This window comes from Talpa occidentalis, unplaced genomic scaffold, assembly GCF_014898055.3.
Source record: "Talpa occidentalis isolate TD23 unplaced genomic scaffold, MPIMG_talOcc4v2.1 talOcc4.5, whole genome shotgun sequence".
NCBI lineage: Eukaryota > Metazoa > Chordata > Mammalia > Eulipotyphla > Talpidae > Talpa > Talpa occidentalis.
The window spans coordinates 83892402-83915524 of NW_023604861.1; the positions used below are offsets into that span (position 1 = coordinate 83892402).

At 35.3% G+C, this 23123-nt stretch overlaps 1 protein-coding gene across 4 annotated transcripts in view; it reads right to left on the minus strand.

Moving 5' to 3' along the window:
* The window catches only part of EXOC6B (exocyst complex component 6B), a 586102-nt gene that overhangs the window by 295764 nt on the left and 267215 nt on the right, over positions 1-23123 (minus strand). The gene's annotated exons all lie outside the window — the stretch shown is intronic.

Here is a 23123-nt window from a genome sequence, read left to right on the forward strand (position 1 = left end):
AATACCCAATAGTGCTAACATACAATAAATTCTTTTGCTAAATATGCAAATTGTTATGACTTTTCTGAGAGGTTAGGTATGAGTAAGATTAAAAGAGTGCCTTTTAATTCACTTTAATAATTTTATCTAGAGTTACAATAAGATCAGTGATAAAAAAATGTTAAAAATGTGCACAGTTGAACAAACTTGGGTTCAGACTGAATAGTATGGATTAGAGTCCTGACTTACTCCTAACTTCATTTAATCTCTTTAAGTCTCTATTGTCTCATCTGCAAAGTAGGGATATTATTAATAAGTACTTGCTAGGACTCCTGTGAAGAGTAAATAAGACAATGTATGCAAATCAACTAACATAATGCCCAGTATGTAGTAAATGCTCAAGAAATGGTAGCTATAATCAAAATCATTGTCATCATCATGATTAATTCCAACACTGGAATAAGCAAGCCATACAGTGGGGGGAAAAAAACAAAAATGTTCGGTCTATACTTGACATAAGGAATATGTTAAGGGGGGGAAGCAAATTATAAGAAATTCACATAAGTATAATTAACTTTTGCTAAAAACTGAAATGTATCCAGAGAAAAATGTTTACAATGAAGCAAACTAAAATTGTGGTGGAATTATAAGTAAGGTGGTATCTCCAAATTATTTTATTTTTCTTGGTATAGGAATTCCCAAATGCCTAGAAAAGAACATAAGATGAGGGGAAATGAAGAATGTTCTCTTCAAAGATGGTAAGTGAAAATACAAATGGTCAGTGTACTATGCCTAGAGTTAGATAGGGTTAGTCAACCCTAACTGTAACTTCCAGTTCTGGCACCTAGAAAGTAATTCACTGCCCTGGTAGAAATGAGATGAACATAAAAGTGATACTTGGTTGACCCCTGACTATAGACAAAGTATCTGGTTATCTGATGGTTCTTTCTTGTAAATACAAGGATGTATCTCAGGTGATTAAAGGCATTTGAAGACACCCTGCAGAGCAGAAACTTTCAATAAAACTTCTTTTGAAATAACCAAATCTCTGAAAGTCTCTCTGAAGAGAGTAATAAGCTAGGCCTGGAAAAGGGAAATTTTTACTCTTTTTTGAATGGGAGGACCCAAATGAAGCCTTATCCTGGAACAAATTGCGCAATAATCTGGCATTATGATGGACTATTTGGCAACTCAAGGAAGGATGATCTACCCGAAGACTAGTCCAGAACAAGTTTGGCTCTGCCCAACTTAGGGTTGGCAATGATCCTTTTAAAACAGCAGTATTAGCACCTGCCCCGCCCCTCCTGATGTTCCCAAGCCAGTTCTAGAGTAAAGAGCAAAGAGAGAGAGCACAGAGTAATGTCTAATTAAAAATAGATCCTGAGGATAAACTTTAGCAAACTATCCTAGCAAGGCCAAAATTTTACATAGCAATTGCAGAGCCCTGACTGGCCCAAAGGACCCTGCATGACGACACTAACACATTATTAAAGTTCCTTATAAAGCAACACTCTCAATCTAAGGAGCAAACTATTAAACATACTTTACCCATCTTCTTTCTCTACTCCAATCATTTTTCTAAACCAAAACCAAATGTGGCTTATATATCTTTCTCCAGGTCCTAATTATCTGATTTCCAGGTCTTGCCAACATTAGAAAGTAGACCATGACTGTTACTTTCAATGCAGTTAATTCCAAAAACTCCAAAGAGCATTGCTTTTTTAAATAAAAATTTTATAAAGCTTTCTCCTCAAACTGCAAAGATGAGATAAAATGAAAAGCAATACCAGTATTTATTTTTTAGTAACACCTTCAGATTGTATCATTATAGCAAAAGGCTTTTTTTACTAACTACACAGCAGTTCACCCTGCAACAGAAACATTTGATATAGGAAAATAAAAAGAGGTTTCAAGTATGACTCATAAAATCAGGCATGGCTCCTAGTTTTGCAAATCACTATCCACTGGGCAGATCAATTAATCTCCCTGAGTCTCAACTTCTACAACCACTAAGTCAGTATAAGATGCTTACCATAAAACCCGCCTATTAAACTGGTATATGAAGGTAAAATGAGAATAAGTGCATTGGAAAGTATTGTAGAAAAGAAATGAAGCTTTCAATCTTGAAAAAACTCAGAAGTTGTGATGATGACTACAGAATACTTCAAATGGAGAAAAAATTAAAAAACTAGCATTACTTCTAAAGAGGATTATAGCTTTGATCTTTTTCGATTTTCATATTTCAAGAACTGTTTGAGAAGAGATGATATAGCTAAAAATTAAACTGGGTCCTCCATGCTTGCCATTTTCACAAAGGATATTTCAAATATGCCACAAGGAAACAAATATTTTAAGTATACTGAAAAAGTGAATAGAAAACTGATATAATCTATGCTTCAGTTTTAAAAAAAAAGTAGTAAAAATTTATCTTAAAGATAATCTATTTGAACTATAGACTTTATACAAATAAATTTTACCTAACAGTCTTGGATGAAGTAGGGGTTGGATTTAAAATTTGAGGAAGTAAAAGACACAATCTTAGAGATGCTTAAGAAGAAATTTTTATTACAAACAATTAATATATACTGAGCAATAACTACATCTCCTATATGATTACAAAAACAATCACGCCATTTCCACTTCCGAACAACTCTTTACAGTACATTTTCCTATCCCTGTAAGGAAATGGAAATTCAAAATTACCAGGTTAATCAATTGCAAGACACATTTATCTGATATCAGCTCATATATCTCTACTGTGCAATCCTTTCCTTTGCAGGTTTTTCTGTCTACTTCCAGAAACTCCACTTCCACAAACCTGACAATTGTAGATTTTCAATTTCCATCTGAAATACTACCCTCCCTCTCATCAAACTTTTCAGTCACATTAAACAGCAGGAAAGAAAGATAGGCTAGTGTGGTTTCAGAAAACCTCTACCAAACTGTTTTAATGAAGGCATATATTGTATCACCCAAAATGAAAATGGAAAAACTTGCTAATCAAATCATTTACAACTTTCCTCTTTAAAAACAAGGAATTCTTCAATTCCATTCAAATCTACAAGGATACGAAGACTATCAGCATGGAATTCTTTTTTTCCCTGTCAAAAAAGAAATTCTTTTAAAATTTATTTTATTTATTTATGGATACAAGAACTGGGGTCTAGGCCATAGATAGAGGGGGGAGAGGATTCGCCACAGACAGAGTGGGGAGTGGAACAGGCAGATCTACTGAAATCCACTGCTGAAGGGAGCAGTGGGTGAGACAGGAGAGGTCTGCTGCACCATATGGGTTAGTTCCCTGGCCGAACATTGAACTTATGAGGCAATGCTGACGATAGCTTGATAGCACTGACACTTTAACTCCTGTGCCACAAGGGAGGCACTCAAGAAAGAAATTCTTGATGCAGCTCTTCAGTGTCCAGTACTAACTGGTTTGAAACCTATCCATAAGAAATAAAGTATTTCTGCAATAGATATTTGTTAAAATAAAAAGTATAACTGTGTTAAATCACTAGTTAAGTTTTTTTTTTTTGTGTGTGTAGTTCTTTGCTTGGAAAAGATTGAACTTTAAAGAATGTATTTTGGTGTAAACAATGTATGGTAATGTGACTAAAACTCACACGAGAGATATGAGATGGTACATACATGGTGTAAGCACTAATGTCTTTTCAACTTTGACTCTCCAAAATAGATAATGAATACCACTTTGCATTTTATGGCATGTATATCAATGATCTTGAAAAGGACTACTAGTTTTCAAGAGAAATTTTAAAATATATTCCACTTGTGCTTTGTGGCAATTCGTGTCAAGATTTCCAAGATAGAGGTAGTGCTATAGAAAATTCCCAGCTGGGCCTCCCTGGTGGCGTAAGGAGTTAAGTCTCAGCACTATGAAGCTATCTGCAGTCACAGTAGCACGAGTTCGATCCCCGGCCAGGGAGCTGACCCACAGGTGCAGCAGACCTTTCCTGTCTCACCCGCTGTTCCCCTCAGCAGTGTATTTCAGTAGATCTGTCTGTTCTGCTCCCCACTCTGTCTCTGGTGAATACTCTCACCCCACTCCCAACCGAGCACCTCTGGCCTACACCCCAGCTCTTGTATGCATAAATAAACAAATCTTTTTTTTTAAAAAAAGAAAATTCCCAGCAATCTTTTAATAGATTCTAATGGGATTTCTCTGATAATGTGATATTCAAATAGAAACAGTTTAGAACATTTAATTAGGGCATCACTAGCACAGAAATGATTTTTCTAATGCTCTCCCAATTCAAGACATACTATTGAAGTACATAATATTATACACTTTTTACTTGTTCTCTTTTAAGCCCTATTCCCAATCCTACTCCCCTTAATACAGCTATTCCACTCCAATGTTTATGAGACATGTAGTTTAAATTAACCTTTTATATTTATTTATATAAAAATGTGTTTTGAAATAAATTTGTATGGTGTTATTTTATGGTTTTGTATTGATTTTATAAATGATAAAGTACTATTACTTACATTTCCTTATTTTAATTACCCAGAATATTTGTGAAATCTTTACATATTGTTATGTCAATATATTCCATCATTTGCAAATGCTTGATATATATGCATATTACATTAGTCATCGGTAAATGCCAATTTTACTCATCTAGTTCCTCAGTGATGAATACCTAGACAGCTTTGACTATTTGCTTCCAGAAACAATGCCAAAATAAACAACCATATAATGTATCCCTGAGGAAATACAGAGGTGCTTTTTATGGGATAAGGGCCATCACATTGTGGCCTCAAGTCTTGACAGCAAGCCATGAGCCTATAAAGCACAGCAACTTTGGATGAATTAAGGAAAAGGTTTGCCAAGTTATCACAAACTTCCTACTGGAATTATTATTTGAATTGCACGAATTTTACATTGCACCAATACAGACAATTTTACAATGTTCAGACATCCTATCTCTTAAAAGAGTGTACTTAGTATATATTTTTTCATCATCTATTCAGTACTTCCTTTATTCCCTTTAATAAAATTTTGAAATTTTCACCCCAAAGGCCTTTGTAAATTTTAGGTTATTTTCCACTGTACTTTCTTAGTGGGTATGTATCATTGTTTTAAAGAAATGCTACTGTATATGCTATATAGTTTTTTAAATCTGTGTATTTTCTTTCCTTTTTATTATTTTTTCCTCAGCCTAGGACTTAGGGAATAGTGAACAAGAGGGAGGCGGTAGGCATATTTGTCCTACAATTTATCTTTGTCTGCCTTCCTGATTTTACTAGGAATACTTCTAAGGTACAATCTTTACAGTAGATTTTTCATAGGTGCCTTTTGCTAAGTTGAGAAACTTCCATACATATTGGTAGCCACTTCATGTCTTGACTATATCAATTTTTCATGAATGAAAGAGTATGCCTTTGTTATCTCCCCAATGTATCAGATATAGTTAGAAATAATATTCTCACACTGACTGGTTTTCCCCCAACAAGCATTACAAAAAAATGTGTCAGAACTAAGTAACCAAAACAAAACAAAACAAAAAAAATAACAAATAATAACATGAGATAAAATCCTAAAGCAACAGCAAAAAATATACAGCACAAACATTTAAATGGAAAAATAAGCCATCAAAGAAGATTTGATTCTATGTGGAATTAGTGGCAACAAGTATCTCTGGCCTGCTATATTATTACTATAAAAAGAGAGAGAGGAAAAAAAAGAATGATATTTGCCATTCTGGATTCCTATTATGGAGCCGGCCATGCCCAGATGTATATGATTCTTCTTAGCTAAATACCGTGCTTCACCCTCCTACTTAAGCAATTCTATAGCAGGAGTCTGTTTTTTTTTCCTTTCCTCCTTTAAACTTGCCTACAACTTCATTCCTCATCAGGACTGCTCCCTGCTGGGGCCTCAAGTCACAAAAAGCCCCTACAGGCCTGCAAAGTTGGGACTTAGAGAGAGATTAAAACCTTTCCCAAATTCATGTATGCCAATAATACCAAATATGACCTACCTAGTAAAGAGCAAATTAAATCTCAAATGTGTGACTAAGATGACAAAAGACGTTAAGATGGCCCCAATTATTTGCAGAAGTCCAACATTAGTACATACATATTGTAATATATACAATGAAGATTCAGCTTCAAAAAAAACAAAGCCATGTGTAGGCCACTGCAATACTTTTTGTATCTTGGCATTCTTCCCAGGGCATGAAAGAACCAACATTTCCAAAAGACACAGCCAGCCAGGCAGCCATCAAAATTTTTTCCAAGTCCATTCTCCTCAGAGCAGAACACACTGTAGATTTCAGCAACAAAAGGCAATCTTTACAGATAAGTATTAAACATGCACCATTTTGTACTTATTTATAATTTTATAAATGACAAAATGTTCAAGATTAGAGATGATTTCACAACCCATTATATCTTGCAACTACCATGACCTCACTTCCCTGGAGTTAACATAATTTTTTTAAAATAGAGACTTCCCTTAAAGTTTCAGTGGCTTGCATAAAAGTTCTAGTTGAATTCATGAGAATACCACCATCAAGATGTCTAGGTAATACTTATTACTTTAACACGTCGGTTTTTTATTAATGAATATGGTTGCCCAGAAATATTCACCAAGGTTCTAAATTTATTGAGAAATGGTATATCAATTTGACAAGAATTGATGGCATTTTTGAGGTATACTATTAATGACCAAAATTGAAAGAAAAAGAGGGTATAATATTTGTGGTTGAGATTCATTCATTAAAAAATGTTAAATGCACTAATACTAGGAATGACCTAGATCTTTCCATGATAAAGGAGAAAAAATACTCAAGATTCTATATATTAATTTATATTTGATGAGAAGCAATGTTTAACAGAAATATAATTGAAACCACAAGTATGAGCAACATATGCAATTTTAAGTTTTTCTAGTAGCTACAGTAAAAAGTTAGAAGACTGGGTGATATAAAATTTGATAACATATTTTTAAACCATATATCCAAAATATTATCATTTCAATATGTAATCAATAAAAATTATAAATGAAAGGTTTACATTTCTTTTTTGAACCAGGGCTTTGAAATCTGATGCTGACCTCAATCTTAACAGGACATCTTGATTCAGACTATCCATGTCTCAAGTGCTCAAAGCTACACGTGGCTGTGGCTACCACATTAGACAGCACAAGTCTAAGTCATCCAGGACAGAAATTCTACCCAAAGGCTAAAGGATGAACCATGTGTTCTGCATACAATAAGTGTGCAATAAATATTTATTAAATGGATGAATAAATAAAATGAGATAAAATCCTAAAGCAACAAGAACAAAAAATATACAGTACAAGCATTTCAATGGAAGAATAAGCCATCAAAGAAGATTTGATTCTATGTGGAATTCGCGGCAACAAGTGTCTCTGGCCTGCTATATTATTACGATAGCTAAGTTACAGAAACAGAACTTTATGGATGTGCCTCTTGAGGTGGAAATAGAGAACTAGACAGAAGATGAAATGATGACTCTCAGGTCATGGTCAGAAGAGCCAGTGAAATATAACAACGTCTCCTTAAACCTCAAGTACTAGTTTTTATTAATGGGATAAACTCAAAGTATCTAATTCACTAGAACATACCACTAGCCACAAAACTGAAACAATAAAGCTGTCCCCCAAGCCCAGAATAGTGCAAGACCTCCAGCTGACAAAACAGCCTGCTCAGAACTGCTTGATTTGCCAGTAGAGCAAAGGAAAAAAAAAGAAGGAAAAAAAAAAAAAAAAGAAGGGGGAAGGGAGCATCTAACATACTTCTTCTGCCCTGTTATTTCTACTCCCCACGATGACAAGAACTTTGTGAGCGGGCAAGGGAGTTGAGAAAAGAGAACTCAATCTCTGCAGTTCAGGCTGCTTCACATTTTTCAGAAATTACTGCATGTTCAAACAATGGAATATTTGTCAAAGTACAACTTGATCACCAGAATTCATCTGTTTTTCATAACCACATTTGACCTAAACTGTGCTGACTAAACAAGGTACCCTGTGTTTCGCAGTCTGGAAAATGTGGCTCCCACCATCGTTTTTAGACCGCACTGAAACCTCTGGCCCCGACAGCCGCTTGGTAACTAAGTGCATTCAGATTAGGCCAAGGATGATGTCTGCTGGCTTCCCTTGTTACATCAATCACAGATTTTCACTTTCAATTCATTTTGGTTAATTTCTCTTTTTTTTTTTTTTTTTTGTAGTATCTATCTATCAAGAGAATTCAAAGGAGCTACAATTTTTTTTTTTTTACATTTCCCCTTCCTATAGGCTATGTACATACATATAAATTCACATATATAAACACACATACTCTTAAAGTTTTATTTGGAAATAATTCCAATTTACAGAAAAAAATGTAAGAGCAGTATAAGAAAACACCCATGTATTCTCCATGCAGATTTACCGACTGTTGATATTTTGTTCTATATGCTATATCATTTGCTCTCTTTCTATACATGTATATTTTCTTAGCCTTTTGAAAGTACATTGTAGACATCAAACTCTTTTTTCCAAAGTACTTCATTATGCAGTTCTGAGAATAAGAATGCCTTCTATAACCAGAGAATATTTATCAATTTTTGAAAATTTGGTATTTTCTTAGACTACTGTCCATATTCCAATTTTGTCACAGGTCCCAAGAATGTCCTGTACAGCATATTTTTCCTTAAGTACAAGAACCATGGCCCATGAGTCACACTGTTTTGTAAATAAAGTTGTATTAATGGTATACCTCTTCATCCATTCATTTACAAATTTTGTCTGGCTGCTTTTGAGCTATAACATTGGTTATAACACTCTATTGACCACAAAGCCAAAACCATTTACTATCAAGGCCTTTAAAAAAATGTCTGCTGATCATAGATCTGAGACATACAGCAGGGAAGTGGGAGAAGGGTCAAAACTGGGGAGGGAAGAGCACAAGGGACTGTGGTGATGGATCATGGGTGCTATGGTGGTGGGAGAACTAAGGGGACTACACAAGCAGGGAGAAAGCAAATTCTGTTCAAAATTTAACAAAGATGTAAGAAAATAAATATAAAAAAATTTTTTGAAAAGTCTGCCAGTCAGAATAAAAACAAATACCAGATAATTTTACTCATATGGAATATAAAAAAACAAAGGAATAGACAAAAGCAAACCAAAACACATCCTTGAAATTGGACTGCAGAACTGAGGCTACAAAAAGGGCAGTTGGTGAGGATGTGGGAAAGTGAAGGGATGAAGGGCCCAGCAGGTTATGGTGGAGGATTATTGGGGCTTTGGTAGTGTGTGTAGTACGCTAACACATTTGTAGAGGTGCAAACCTACATTTTTAAAACATATATTTTGCTGTAAATAAACATTACCTCAATAAACATAAAAACAAAAACAAAAACAAAAACAAAGAAAGAAAATAGTTCCCAATCCCTGTTGTAGTAAAATGTCTCTTTTACTTCATTTAATTCTCAGCTTTTCCTTATCTTTATGGCTGACAATTTGAAAAATATACACTTTTTCCCTTTTTTTCATTTTATTCATTCATTTAATAATAGAATGTCCTAACTTTGGGTTTTTGTAATATTTCCTCATAAATTAGATTATGTACTTCTACTCAGAATACTACATAAGGAATGCATATGCCTTTCAGGGATTCAGAGGCACAGGATATCTGTCTGATCCTCAATTTAACTTTAATTACCTGATAAATGACCTGATTAACTGATTTAATTGCCTGATAAATTTTGATCACCTGATAAATACAGCGCCCAATAACTATTTTTGCCTTGTTTTTCATAAGTAATCTTGGGTAGATATTTTAAGACCATACAAAATATACTATTCTTTACCAAAATTCCCCTACTATATTTATTATATTGATGATCCCCACCTGAATAACTCTTGATTTTAATGATTCCAAAATAAAGAACCATGAAGCCTGAGATTTCACTATTTGCAAGCCAACAAATTACTGTGCCAGTTTCATGGATGCTAACAGAAGGCACAAAACTCCAGGATCAGAGAACAAAGGACTTCATTACTAATATCAATAGCAGTAGCCAGATTATCAGCATACTTGCACCTGCTCCCAGAGTCCCAGTTTCCACAGGGCAATGTGACACCCATATACACAGCGGATTTGCAGTAAAGGAGAACCGTGAGGGTAGGCAATCCAAAATCTGTTGTTCCATTTAAAACCACTACCTATATCCCCATGTCTGGAAACAAGCCTGCTTCTTTCTTTCAGGAGTGAGACACTATCCCCACCATCCAAATCTGCTGGCTACACAAACACTCTGCAAAAGATGGTGTGGAACACAGTCATTGCCTTTGCTACAAGATGAACAGAGATGCAGAGACCCTGTAACTGCTTCCCAAACATCAGCACCCAGCACTCTCCTCTAGGGCCACAGCCCTCCCCCCATGCACATATGTATATATGTATGTACTGATATACATATGCATTCATTTATTCACTTTTATGTTTATTATTAGCACACACTTCTTGTATTCTTTTTCCCCCATGTAAATACTGATAGAAAATCTCCTATTTTTGTATTTTCATTTAGGATTTTAAGGCCCAGCTACTTTTCAATGTGCTATTTGATAAATATATATATATATATATACATATATATATATATATATACTTCTGAATTTCTGAATAATGTAGGAAAATGTAGAAAGATAATAGGGAAAATGCAAGTAAAAATTAGGGATAGTGTCTCTAAGGCTCCCCTAAAACCCTGAATAAAATCTTAAAAAAAGACCCACAGGTAGCCATTGTTGACTGCTTAAGCACATAACCAGTTCCCGCCAGATGTGGTCTTAGGTGGGCATTTGCTATCTTCTAGATAACTGGTTTCATTGTCACAGGAGAAAAAAACTAATAGGCAGACATTTTTCATAGAAGAAAAGTAATTACTCTTATTGCTTGTGCAAGGAAAATCCTGCTACTCTCCCTGCAATGACTGTGGCAGTAAGATGGTTCTGGACAACCAGGACAAAGATTTTGACCAAAAAAGTCACATAAAAAATGAAAGTTCAAGAAACTTCTCCAAAGAGGAAATACAAATGGCCAACGGGCCTATGAAAAAATGTTCAACATCACTTGCAATCAGGGAAATATAAATCAAAACTACAATGGGATACCATCTCACACCAGTGAGAATGGCACATATTAAAAAAACTAGCAACAACAAATGTTGGCGACGATGTGGAGAAAAAGGAACTCTCCTGCATTGCTGGTGGGAGTGCAAACTGGTCCAACCACTATGGAAAGCTATGTGGAGATTCCTCAACCTACTAAAGATAGAGCTTCCATATGATCCAGCAATTCCACTTCTAGGTATTTACCCAAAGGACACAGAAACATTAATTGCAAAGAGCACCTGCACACCTATGTTTATAGCAGCACTGTTTACAATAGCTAAGCTTTGGAAACACCCAAATGCCCCAAAATAGATGACTGTATCAAGAAGATGTGGTACATATACACAATGGAATATTACTCAGCATTCAAAAAAGATAAACACATGCAATTTGCAGCAACATGGATGGGTTTGGAAGGGATCATGCTTGGCGAAATAAGCCAGAAAGAAAAAGAAAAAGACCGGATGGTCTCACTCATAGCAGGAATCTAGAAAAACTAAATAAGGGACCAGGAGAAAGAATAGCTGTAAGAAAGAAAAAATAAAAATCAAGAAACAACTATGAACCAGAGACATACTATGGGGGGGGGGCAGGGAAAGGAGGGATTGGGGTCAAAATAAGGGGGTTGCAATTGTATGGGGAATATAAAAATAAAATTTAAAAAAAAAAAACCTGAAAGTTCAGAATTACTATCATATGCACCAAAGGCAACTCTGAAGGAGAGAAGACGTTTTTAAATAGCCTAAACAACATAGGCCTTCTCACCTCTATCCCTGTCCCCAATCATTATTGATAGAAAACCAAGACAATCCTTTACAGCAAGTGAAAGAAGAAAAACCACGGACTGATTAGATTTATGAAGTCTATGTATCCATTATGACCATCTTAAGGGGCAATATAATATACTGTGTAGCTTAATATAATATACTGTGTACTTAAGACTTCACACACAGCACAATAAATTTAGTAGTTTTGATGAGAATGACAATGATGAAGAAAGCATGCGAGAACATATATCTAGTTTTTAGTTATAATCTAACAATCATTTGTGTGACTTTAGGTGATAAATTTAACAGCTTTAGGCCAAGGTAAAGAGATGGCTAAAAGAAAGGGTATACAAAAGCCCTTTCCCCATTATTTTATGCTCTTAACCTCTAGATTAGAATTTTTATAAAGGTGAAATTAAGGGCCTCCCCAGTGGCACAGCAGTTGACGCTGGGTTGCAAAGCTGCCCGCGGCCTCTGCATGCCGATTCAATCCCAGGCTGCTCCCTGGTCGCAGGAGGAGGGTCCCACATGGCACGCAGACCTTTCCTGCCACCTGCTGCTCCCCTCAACAGTGTACTTCGGTCCTTCTGCCTGCTCTGCTCCCCGCTCTGGCTCTGGTGAATTCTCTCACCCTCCCGCGCTTCTGACTGTACCCAGTGCTTGTATAAATAAATAAATCTTCAAAAAAAAAAAAAAAAAGGTGACATTAAATGGGGATGGATTGGGCCACCCGGGTGGCGCAGCGGTTGAGCGCTGGGTTGCGAAATTACCCGAGCCTCTGCACCGCCAGTTCGATCCCCGGCTGCTCCCCGGCCACTGGAGGAGGGTCCCACATGGCGCGCAGACCTGCCGCCCGCTGCTCCCCTCAGCAGTGTACTTCGGTCCTTCTGCCTGCTCTGCTCCCCGCTCTGGCTCTGGTGAATTCTCTCACCCTCCCATGCTTCTGCTGTAGCCAGTGCTTGCATAAATAAATAAATAAATAAATCTTAAAAAAAAAAAATGGGGATGGATTATGTGAGGAATTATATAGGTTTTCTTGTATTATTTCTTCCTCTATGCATTTATGTCTGTGCATGCAGTAGTCTAGCTCCTAGTCCCTTATTCTCCCTCAGTGCATTTTTAAAAGGTTCTTTTTATAATATGGAAATTTGGTGATGGGGAGGTGAACACAATGTGTACAAATTAGGAGGTGAAACAATTCTTTAAGATTAAGTCGGTTCCAGGTATTATGCCAGTGTTTTTATTTTTTTTTTTAAGATTTATTTATTTATTTATACAAGCACTGGGTACTGTCAGAAGCACAGGCGGGTGAGAGGATTCACCAGAGCCAGAGCAGGGAACAGAACAGGCAGACTGACAAAATACACTGCTGAGGGGAGCAGCGGGCGGCAGGAGAGGTCTGTCACACCATGTGGAGCCCTCGCTGGCAGCAGGGGATCGAACCTGCGCTGCAGAGGCTTCTGGAAGCTTCGCAGCCCAACATTCAACCGCTGCGCCACCAGGGGAGGCCCTATGCCAGTGTTTTTTACACCTATTCTTTCAATTCATTCTCACAGAAACATGTGAGATAAAATACATTATTTAGTTTTTTAAATGGGGGAAATTGAGTCGTTTCACAGAATTTAAGTAATCTCTCTTAAGATTTACGTTCATATTAATCTCATTTGTATCTAGTTTTACAAAACACCATGTTGGCTAGTAACCAAATGATTTCCAGTTTTGCTTTTAAAATTGTAAAAGAATTCAGCATTTTTACAAAACTTTTCATTCTTTGATTGACGCTACTCTCTTTTCCTGATAACAGAAATAGATTCGAATTGAATACAAAGTTTGGACTTTGATCTTCCCACCCACTTTCTTTCTGAGATATAAAAATGATGCTTAAACACACAGCATCCATCTTACAAGGATAAAAACAAAAACTACAAGCTAAAAAGGAAGACTGAAACAAGTAAAGGAAACTAAATCTTGCACGGAGGGAAGGTTGTTTTTATTGAGATAACACTGACTCCCAATATTGTTGGTGTTTTGGAAGCATGGGATTCCCCCCACCTCAGATACTACCACCATAGTGCACCTGCCAGGTTTAAAAAAAAAAAAAAAGTTTTCTATTTCTTTAAGCCATTATAGTTGAATTTTAGTTACAGTTTAATACAATCTGAACTTCTACAAACATCACCATTAAACATCATAACTGACCTCATTTTTCATATCTACATGAAAATATATTAACACAACTTATATATTATCTCAGAGCATGAAGAAATCCCAAACTTTAGTTAATAATACTTCATATAATAGATCTATGAACTATGTTAATTTCAAGCAAACAACTAATTGTTCTTAAACTAATTCAGGCAGGAATTCTTTCATGTGACCACTAATCTTTTCCACAATATTTCTTGAGGTATTTTGAGCATTCATTTATTCTTTCCACAATTGTTAAGCTCCTTCTACGTGGCAGGAAAAACAGTACTGCAAGTTAAAGACTATGAGGTTATCATTTCAAAAAGATGAATTTGAAGTCCATCCACCTTCCCTAAGAAATTCTGGGATGTGGATAGGCAGAATATGAGTCTTTACTCAGTGTAAGGGCCTAAACTACTTCACCTTTCGGTTGTAGTTTAAATAATAGGAATCTGAAAAAGTAGAGAATTCACTATAGTCTCAACCTCAAGCTTTCCCAATCCTCCACAATTTAAAACAAGTCAGTTCTATTCACAGTTTTATTTTTTTTTATTTTTATTTTTTTTTAAAGATTTATTTATTTATACAAGCACTGGGTACAGTCAGAAGCAGGGGAGGGTGAGAGAATTCACCAGAGGCAGAGCGGGGAGCAGAGCAGGCTGAAGGACTGAAGCACACTGCTGAGGGGAGCAGCGGGCAGCAGGAGAGGTCTGTCGCGCCATGTGGGACCCTCGATGGCAGCAGGGGGATGGAACCAGCGCTGCAGAGGCTGCGGGCAGCTTCATAGCCCAGTGCTCAACTGCTGCGCCACCAGGGGAAGCCCTCTATTCACAGTTTTAAAACAAACTTGTCCATTACACCTGCTATGTAACCAACCATAAAAAAAATATGAGTTCTGCTATGGCATTTGCTTCTGGTCAGAAGATCATTTGATATCCAAACTTACATAATGCCTGAATTACCAAATTTCCCCTATAAAACAAAAGGAAACTCCCCCCAACAAGTCTTCTTGTTTTAGATTATGAGGCTCTTGCTTTGGTTATTTGTGGCCCCCTCACAATATCCAACATTTAGGACAATGTATTAACCTAAGTATCCAGTACAGAAAGCATTTTAGGAAAGTGAATAAACCTAAGTATTTTTAATTTAAAAACTGAAAACATACTAATGCACAAAAAAAAATGAAATCTTACCATTTGTAACAACAAAGGAGGGACCTTGAGGGCATTATGCTAAGTTAAATGAGTCAGACAGAAAGACAAAGACCACATGACCATGCTTATATGTGTGATATTATTTAAAAAAAAAAAAAAAGAAAACCAAGCTCATAGACACAAACTTTCAGTTATAAAATAAGTTAAGTCATAGGATGCAATATATAACATAGTGACTATAGTAAATACTGTATATACTGCACATTTGAAACTTGCTAAAAATAGATCTTAAAAGTTCTCATCACAAGAAAATAAATTTTGTAAAATATATGCTTAAAATGCTATGGAAAGGTGCTACAGAAAAAAACACTAAAGCAGGGAAGGGATTTGCTTTGAAATTTTAAATAGAATAGTCACTGCCAAGAATGTGTATGAGTGAAACTCTTAATCCTTGCTTTAATAACTTAAGATGCTAAGGAAAGTATTGACATATCTGTCAGAGTTAGAAAAAAAAAAAGAATTGAAAATGAATAAACAAAAGCCTGGCAGTTGCAATCAAAGTAGAAAAGAAAAGGCAGAAAAAGATATGAGATTTGGTTGGATTTAAAAGGCAAGGGAGAGATTTAAATGACAAATCCAGGTATCTCAACAATGGGGAACGTATGGCATAGTTAATAGAAAGAAACATCAAAAATATGAAGTATGGTTCTGGAAAGAGAACCGCCTATGCAGAGGCATCATAATGAGAGAAGATAGGGTCAATATGTGTGTAGCATAGATTATAAGCAGGCAGAAGGAAAAGAGCATCTAGAAAAGTGGTAAAAGTTAAGTTAAGGATAGAATATGGAATTCTATGTGGTAGACATTTACTTTATTCTGGAAATGAGAAACTAAAGTATTTGAAGCAAATTTGATACAATTTAAATGGTATCCATTATTGTGTTACATGGAAAATAAATTGTTTCTTGAACATTTTGTCAAAGTTTGAAAAAAACCATTATTGTGGTATTTAAAACTGCTTAAGGGACATATTATAGGTCAAATACAGATATTTTACAGATAAAACAAAGTATTACTTGTTAAAACAAGTAAATACACTTGAGAAGATCTTCGCAAAGCAAGCATTAAATAAATGTAAGCATGCCCAAAGAAAAAAAAATTTAATCACATTTATTTTTGGCTCTTGTTCATTCAAAGCCAAATGATATGTATGTCTCGGGGTATAAGGTCACCAGGTTACAAGATCAATATGACAATTATTAAAAGTTAGATTATAGCTACTACAGACCAGGGTCCATTAGACCATACTACAGGAAAGTTATCACTACAAATGGCTTTTCCTGTGTCCTTATCAATGCTGTGCACAAAGTATCTCACCCAAAGCTTTTTTCTAAGATCTATGTAGTGTTTATGCCTATCTAACCTCACCAGGCACTAGTGGCTCAGTGAAATGAGGAGGCAGTGAGATATGGCAGGAGAGTGATGAGACAATCTGTTAAGTGTCACAGATGGACCAGGAGTCACCAAACATTTCAGGGCAAAACTTTCCACATTAAAAACAATCTCTTAAAATACATTCTTATTTGCTCAGAAGTATTCAGGATCACCATGGAAACAAACCTCAAAGTTTCCAGCTCTTTTCTAACAGTATAAGTTGGCTCCTCAACAATGCAACTTGCATTTGTCTTAGCGGGGGAAAGCAGGTGAATGTTTCTGAGAGGCAAAACGTAGTCCATTTAAAATGAAAACAAAAGAAAAATTACAAAAAGGATTCAGAGGAATAGCGTCTAATTCCAGCTATTGGAATATCAGCAATTTAAAGTCCTTAAAAAATGTTTAGGTATATGAACATCAGAATTACTCTCTAACATCAATGCTAGTCCAAGAGATTTGAAAATGGTTACCTACTCACTTCAAATTACTGTCCTCAGGAAGGTTTTTCCATTAAAAGTTCAATGTTCTTTTGTTATTTCCCAAAGAAAGTTTATATATTTCAAATAAACATGATGGATTTTCTGCTAAAATCCAGCGTCTTTAGAGTATCTTACCAAGAAGCATTTCTCTAGATCCATTAATTATAAGCTTTTTGAGAGTGTAAAATGTCCTGATCATCTTTGCTTCTCTCACTGTGTTAGGAAATTCTGGCTTAATAAAATTTAACATGTTTATTTTACACAGATATTCCCAGTATATACTAATTTGAACTGTGAGAGACCCTAGACAATACAAAACATAGTTTTAATGACATATGAAATAGGGGACCCTTCTTGTTTTTTTTTTTTTTTTTTCAAATAGATCAACTGATGAGACTGGGATTCCAGAAATACAGCTCCAAAATCAGCTATGAAGAGATCTAGATCATCAAGTTATATGTTTTTAGCAATACTGGAAATTTACATATACTGTAATTTCAAATTTCTTAAGACTAGCAAAATAATGTGATGTTTCCCTTTCTGTGTAACACAATCTCTAGAAATGTCAAATAAGAAAAAAAAACTTTTTCACAAACTCTAAGCATCTCAATTTTGCATTTAGGCATTTCTCATTTCTTTAACTTCTACCACAGGAGAAATAAATGGTCCAGCTTGTGTTTATACACAAACTAAACATATAAATGTCCATTCAAGTGTCTACAAAAAACTGAGCTGAAATAATGAATTTTTACTAGTTACATAAAATAAATATATTGCAATAGTCTCAACCTATAGAATGAGTATAGTTCTATTTTTAAAAACTAGGCTTTGGAAAAGTAAAATCAATTTTAATGAAAATGAAAACTCCAATCACAGCTTTGTTTATTAGCATTCATTCACCAGATTAGTGGTCTGCAAAAAGCATTAGTAAAAACTGTGAGGTTGATGTACAAATAGCATCTTTTTTTAATTTGCCAATCAACTGCCTTACTATCAAGACAAAGCAGAAATGTTCCACTATTTTTAAAAATATTAACTCACTTTTAAAAAATCAATAATAATTCTTAAAATAATATATATATACCCACTCTTTCAGCTTTGTTTTAAATCTATGTTCCAATTCTTGCTGCTAATTTACTTGGTTATTAAATAGCAATAGTGCCTTCTGATAAAAGTATAGGAATAAGAATTCTAAAAATCTAAGTTCTGGTGGCAAAAAATAAAATATTCCATAGCATGGTTCAAAGTGAGGTCAGTGTCTACTAAATAGGTGTTTACTAATTATCTACCATGTAATAATCACTAATTTAATATAGTGAACTTGTGAAGCACTATGAGACTATTGAGCAAAGTGTTATGTAAAATCCTAGACACTATTTTAGACACACACACAAACACATATTCACACATCTTTCAACTACCACTATTCAAAAGGATCTTGAAGTCTAACTTTAACAATGCCAAAAATAATCAATTTTCTGTAACTGAAATCTTGCAATAGAAAGCTTAAGAAGTATTCTTCAAGTGTTTATTTCCCAAGTGCTTTAATATAATAGCCAACTGCTAAGTAATTTCATTAATTTCATTAACACTTCAGAAAACATGCCACCTAAACTGCTTTTATCTATTCCTTTTTCCACTCCAAATCCCTCACTATATTACCTCTGATTATATTATCATGAATTTTGTAGTTTCCGCCAGTTGCAGGCAGACTATACCAATAGAAATCCTCAGATTAGACAGGGAGAAATATGTTCCAGGAAGATTCCTGCCCACCCCACCCCATCCCTTGCCCCAGCAACAACCATGGATTGTAAAGAGATTGTGGATAAATTCTAGCTCTGTTGCTGATCCACCTCTCCTACTTATAGCCAACTATTTAAAAAGATAATATTAAAAGGAAGTAAGTAAAATATTATGAAATAACACAATTATTTAAGTTCAGGGAGATCAATTACCAACTATAGTTCTGAAAATTATTTCTAAATATCTGCTCTTAATACTCCTAAGAAAAATAATTGAGGGGACAAAACTATTAGGTGCTGATATCACTTCTTCTTAACAGAAAAACAGGTTACCAGCTTGTCATACATAATGGTCACCCAAGGAAAAAGATTTATGACATAGAATTAAGGTCACTTTGAAACTTGCTTTTAAATTTTGACAAGACTTCCAAATCTAAGGAAAAGACAAAGAGTGTAGGGAGTATTTAGCAGGTTTACAAAGGGGGTAATCAAATAGAATTGGGGTAAGCAATTGTGGGTCATAGGTCTGTCATCAGGGGTACCTGAAACCTAACTCAATCTGTACTTCCCTTTAGATAAGGGATTCTTTCTAAGTTTATGGATAAGATTCAGGAGACGGGGAAGCCTCTGAAATTCTAAGCCAAATATCACATGTATATACATATGTGCATTTTGTCTGAGGAAAGGGCTCACAGCTTTCATCAAATTCTCACAGACACCATGCCCAAGAAAGTTTAAAAGAAATATTACACTTGCTAGAGTTTTGTAATAGTGAATTCACTGCACGGCATTGTGCATTCCTTTATGCCTTAAACTGTTTTTACAGTCTCCTTTAGTGATGGAAGGAGAATAAGATAAAACTGAGGTTCTTATGATTCCTATGATACTCAAGTATTGCTGCTTACTAAAACAAAATTCTATATATTGCTATAACTGCTATATCTAGACCCAAATGTCAGAAATCTTTAAACTTTTTTTATTAGACTTTAACATACATTAAAAGTATGTATATATATTTTTCAATCTAGGAATTTTTTTAGTCATTAATAAGCAGGTGATGCAGATCATTAGAGGCCAAGATACCACAGGAGGAGATGACTGTAAAGAGACCCACAAACTAGGAGTATGACTATATTAATAGGTTTGCTCCCCCAGGCTCTTAATGACACCCAAGTTTCTTATTTTGAGTCACACACACCCTTCCAGTGACATAAGGGTGCATGAGCAGAAAAATTGGAGAAGAGTCAGAAATATGTAGCAGTGTCTAGAGACACTTAAATTACATACAAATCTTTGTTGAAATTGAGCTGGGTTCAAGGTTTGGAGCTCAAAAACATGGCAGATATCATTGGCTTGATAGTTTTCAAAAAATCTGCAGGACAGACTGGTTTCTCTCTTCATTAAAGAGAGAGTCCATCTATCTTTTTCATTACTGGTATATGACACACAGGAACCTCAGATTTTTAATATTCATCACTTTTCTTCCATGGAATTTTTTACTTTTCCTTTCTTACAAATTATCTTTAATGACTGTAAAATTGTGTTTTATATCCTCCCCCTTACCTGCCCATCTCTAAACTGTATATGAAGATTTAAAGAAGATCAGTTGTTTGTAACAATTCCATAAAATACACCTATCTTTGCCCTGAACGTTTCCATTGCACTACTGTATCAAGGACCAAGTCTCAATTAACCACTATCTGACCCTTGTTAACTTTCTTCCCGCCCCTCCTCCTGCCAAAGTTTGCCCTTCCTGCCAAAGTTCAGCACTTCCTAGAAAAGTCTCACAGCCTGTTTGATATTGTACTTCACTTTAGTCACCAAAGGAAGAATTTACAGGTGCTTGGCCCCATCTATAAGACCATGACCGAAATCTGACCTCCTGTTACAATACGTGAACTCCTGCCCTACTGATAAGGCTGGCAGATATAAGTAGGATTTTTCAAATAATCCTTTGGGAATTTATAAGCAGCACAGCCATAAAAGGGGGGTGAATGGAAGGTCGGTTTCACTAAAAATAATAAATATTGCCATGTTTATTCAAAGTGTGCCTTGTTATCCTCCAGGCCAAAAGTTCAGATAAACACTATTGTAAATGACAAAATATTAGAACTTTTTGTTACTTCTGTTATGATCCTTCCGTTGGACACCAATAGAACTGTTTTCCCTCGTATAAGTCCCAGCCCTGATATTGTATAACGCAGTCTGAGACTAGAATAGTGGATTCATTGGCAGGTCAAAAGGAGGATAGCTATCTTTCAAAATCAAAAATAAACATTTATTGCAAATTATGCACTACTAAAACAGAGTGTGAGGGCAAAAAGAGATGAATAAAACATGGTACTTGCCCTAATAGAGCTTATAGTCTATTGAGAAAAAAGAACACATTTTTAGAATATGGTGACAGAATATAGTAAGCACCAGTATAAATATGCACTGGGTCCTCTAATAGCACAAAGGGTAAGGGAGCCCACTGAGCACAACCTGAAATAACAGGAAAATTTTCTGCACACACAAGTATGAAACAAATATTAATCCATAAGATAAGAAATGGGGCTAGTAACTGAAGCAGGGACTGGCACAAAGAAAGGCTAAGAAGTATGAAAGGGCATGGTGCATTCAAAGAACTGGAAGCATTTTCAATATCATTAAAACAAGGTGGTAGCAGGAAATATGGCAGACAGAACATGAAAAATCTGTAATTTTGTATGTTATACTTTCTTTTATGCGTCTATATTTTACTCCACAAATGACCAATTAGAGAATCGTAAGTAGTAACATCATCAAATTTGTATGATAGAAGGATTATTATAACTATAGTGAGAAATAATTTAAAGATTTATGATATAAGGTAGAGAGACCACTATTATGGAATAATCCTGGTGAAAATATGAACTATGGCAATAATTTTAGGAGAGGCAAGTAGAACTATATGTATATATTTGGGAGGTAAAATTTCCAAATGTAGGAGTGGGGAAAATAGAAGGGTTTAGGTTTCTGGCTGATGACTAGACAGATAATGCTGTTATTACCTAAGATCAATCACTGTATACAGAAGAAGTAGATTTTAGGGAGCAAAGGGAGATGAGTTGATTTTGAAATAAATAAAGTTTGTGCTTCTGGGGAATATTCAAAAGGCTAGGTTCAGTAGACAATTATATATAAAAATCTAAAACTCAAGGGAAAGCTGAGATGTCGAGATACAGGTTTGGAAGTCATTAGCAATTTAAACCTTGAAAGTATATTATAATGTTCAGGAAAGGGAAGAGAGAAAGAAGAGAAGCAGGGTAAGGGCAGAACCCTGAGAACCACAAGGAACACAAAGAAGGACTAGAATCCACAAAAACTAAAACAGATAACAACTGCCAAAAAGATTGGTAGAGGAGAAGGAATGGGAAGGAAAGAGAGAGATAAGGTTTATTTTCTCATCAGTTCTCAGTTCTACGTTCTCATACCTTTTTTTAAAGCCTAATGTTAATATTACCTACATTAGGAAATAAAATATTTATGCTACAACTTTATATTAAATAACTCCTTTTTAAAAAATATCTTTGAAGGTCTCCCTGCTGGCCTAAGGATTAAGTCTCAGTGCTATCACAACTACAACCTGAGTTCGATCCCGGGCCCGGGAGCTAACCCACATATGGAGCAGCACACCTCTCCTGTCTGGCCTGCTGCACCTCTTAACAGTGTATTTCAATAAATTTGTTCTGCTCCCCACTCTGTCTCTGGCAAATCCTCTCACCTCCCAACACTTCTGGTCTACACCCCAGTTCTATGCAAAGATAAATAAATAAAAATATCTTTGCTATTAGTATTATGAGGAGTTCGCTATCTTTCACCATATAGTAGCACAAATTAGTGAATTGAAAATGGGGAAAGAAATACAGAGAAGTGACAAGTTCTAAAAAAAGCCATGAAGAGAATCAACCTTAGAAGTTGTACATGCTCTGGCACTTCATTTAGCAAAGTGGAAATTTGAGTCCTAACTTAAAATCCCTATAGCACTGGTACATCAATGTCTAAAAAATAAACATGTATTCCAGAAAAATAGAGCAGACTTCTTACCAATAGTTGTATCTTTTCCAAATTTTGGAACTTTATGAATGGCAAAACGGGGGTTTCTGCCTTATAAAGAATGTTTTTTCAAATTATTGGAAATGTACAAACACTTCAACACTACAGAATACCACTGTGTATACTTTATTTTTAATTAGGCAGTTCAATGTTCT